The sequence below is a fragment of the Cebus imitator genome, unplaced genomic scaffold (genome assembly GCF_001604975.1).
Source record: "Cebus imitator isolate Cc_AM_T3 unplaced genomic scaffold, Cebus_imitator-1.0 Scaffold142, whole genome shotgun sequence".
Classification (NCBI taxonomy): Eukaryota; Metazoa; Chordata; class Mammalia; order Primates; family Cebidae; genus Cebus; species Cebus imitator.
The window spans coordinates 4,848,658-4,851,533 of record NW_016107457.1 but is presented as its reverse complement, the minus strand read 5'-3'; the positions used below and the strand labels follow the sequence as shown (position 1 = coordinate 4,851,533).

The 2,876-nt window shown below is 37.8% G+C and overlaps 1 long non-coding RNA gene across 2 annotated transcripts in view; it reads right to left on the bottom strand.

Annotated features, from left to right (window-relative positions):
- The window catches only part of LOC108313737, a 27,956-nt gene extending 25,433 nt beyond the window's left edge, over positions 1–2,523 (bottom strand). The window contains exon 1 of one of the 2 annotated variants that reach the window (XR_005202450.1): positions 2,344–2,523. This is a non-coding gene — a long non-coding RNA (uncharacterized LOC108313737). The remainder of the gene's footprint in view (positions 1–2,343) is intronic. The other variant, XR_005202451.1, reaches the window with a different exon arrangement.
- Positions 2,524–2,876: the final 353 nt, after the last annotated feature.

Here is a 2,876-nt window from a genome sequence, read left to right as displayed (position 1 = left end):
TTCTTTCTTTCTTTCTTTCTTTCTTCTTTCTTTCCTTCCTTCCTTCCTTCCTTCCTTCCTTCCTTCCTTCCTTTCTCTCTCTCTTTCTTTTTCTTTCTTTCTTTTTGAGAAACAAAATAATCTGCAGTCTTCTTAATAGGTTTCTACAAATGTGAGCTGAAAAATGGATCACATCAGTCAATTATAAAATTAATTTGGGCCTCCTATGGCATCACTTGGGTCTTGACATTGCATTTATGTCAAGAACAAGGGCTCAGATTGTTAACATACTAGGCACTTTGAAGGCAGTTGTGGGGAAGAAAGTACGGGTCTTAAAGTTGTACATTTACCAAGTTTCTTTAATAATCAAGAAAGGAAAGAACTACACAGTAATTCATATTCAATGTAAAGGTTTAGCTAGTCTACACTGGAAACCTTAGACCCACACCCATCCATCCCATCCCTTCCTTGATGACTGCAAATGGGTCATCCTCTCCCCACCTGCATCACAGCAAACCAAAGTTTTTAACTAAGAGGGATGTTATCTTGTTTTCTAACACAGAGAGCCAAAGTTTTTAACTAAGAGGGATGTTATCTTGTTTTCTAACTTGTCTTATGTTTTTAATTTAATTTTATTTTTTAGAAGTGTCGATCTTTTCTTACATTTGGGTCTACGATGGCTGTCAGTTCCCCATGAAACTCTAAATGCTCCAACCAGTACTTTGAGAGTAAATTTTATTCTCTTAAGGAGATAGCTTAATCAACACTACTCAGTATATCTGATCTCTATGTTACCTTGCTATGTTTGCACTTGTGTTTCTAGACCCTGAGTGAAACCTCTTATTTGGCTTGTTTATGTTAAGATGTCCTATTTGCATGAGACTTTATGTATAAAATTCTGCATATTCAAAAATTATAGCATTAATATCACCTTGAAGGATTATTCTTTGCTTTAGTAGAGGGTTCACTATGTGATCCTTTAAATAATGCACATCACGAAGAAAACATATTTAAATCTATGCTCTTATTTTCATAATGGTGTGTCTTGTATATGCTACTCTATACATGTAAAGATTCGGTCTTCTCATCATCCATTAGTTATTTTCCTTTCTCATAAGTTAACAAGCCCATGTATTCTTTGGTCTTGTCATAAATGATGATTTTATGTTATTATTTTTCTGAGTTTATTTTATTTATTTTATTTTGAGATGGAGTTTCACTCTTGTCGCCCAGGCTGGAGTGCAGTGGTGTGATCTCAGCTCACTGCAACCTCCGCATTCTGGGTCCAAGTGATTCTCCAGCCTCAGCCTTCTGAGTGGGGATTACAGGTGTCCACCAGCATGCTGGCTACTTTTTGTATTTTTAGTAGAGATGGAGTTTCTCCATGTTGGCCAAGCTTGTCTCAAACTCCTGACCTCAGGTGATCTGCTCGTCTCAGCCTCCCAAAGTGCTGGGATTACAGGTGTGAGCCACCGTGTCCAGCCGAGTTTTATTTTTTAATAATTGAAGAGCAATTAAAAATGTTGAAGAATGACAATGATAGTCACCATTTATTGAGTTTGTTTATGCGAGGCACTGCTTTGTAAATGCCGTATGTACACTCAGTTATTAAAAATATGAATAAATTATGGCATTAGGATATAATTATTGTTCTCTGTTTATCTTTAACTACTTTGCTGTTCTTCCTCAAATATCACCCCAAATCTTATAGCTTAGAGATAGCCAATTTCTTCCTCCCTTGGAACAAAAGAATTCTAATACATTAATAAAATACTTCCTCATTGCTCCTTTTGTTTTCTAAGTTAATTTGAACTAGGACTGTATGAATTAATCTGATCTACTAACATTGGAAACTTTTACTAAAGAGTGATATTAGATTTGTGTTACTAACCTCATAGTGGGCTTTAAAGATGACAAAGGGTTACTAAATTTATTCATTTGTTCATTCTCATAACAAGAATTTATTGAGTACTTATTGTATGCCAGGCACTGTGTTAGGCATTAGGAAAGAGATACGTAACTCACACTCTTCAGATTCCCCTCCAACATCTACTACAAATTATCTAAGTGCAGGTTCTGCTTAAGCCACTGGGTAAATGTCCAGATGCATTTTGGAGGCAGATTCCCTCTGCCCAGTGCTGGCTCCTCCCTTCCTGATCTTTTCTTATTATTTGCATACTATCCTTAAGGACTACTTCAGTTTATGGGACTAGTTCATGCCCTACTGCTTAGTTTGGTGTCACAAAATCCATATCAGCATTGAATCACCCAGCCCTACTCCCAGAAGACTGTTTCCACTAAGAGGATCCTTTGTGATTCATGCCCTTGAACTACCCAGTCATTTAGAGACAGAAGGGAGTTTACCTAGAGGCAGTGATGGTTAGCAGACATTAATTAAAGGATGACGCTCTCACCCAGTCCAAGGGTCATGATGGAATGTTCTTTCTTCCAAACTGGGCAGAAGGTCCAGACTTGTGATTTCTCAGAAAAACTTCGAAAATACCATGTCTTTCTAGCTTCCTTCTACTTCACCCTTTGACCCAGGGTTTGTAACTTGACTTGTAGGGGCCAATTCCTGTAAAATAATGTCCTACTTAGGTTCTGCTCTAGGTGTGGGTTAGATTTTCAGCAACCATGGAAATAATTGAGGGGTGGAGGAAACAAAACCCCAGAGCAGACAAAATAGCAGTCACCAAGGCCGTGCACAAAAGCTATGCAGTTTTCTTGTTGAACAGACTTCCAGGCCCAGTGTGTCAATCTCCTTTTGCTGCTGTAACAAATCACCATGAACTCAATAGCTTAAAACAACACAAATTTATTGTCTTACAGTTTTGGAGGATAGAAGTTTAAATGAGTCTCCAAGGCATCAGCAAGGCTGCATTCCTTTCTGGAGGTGT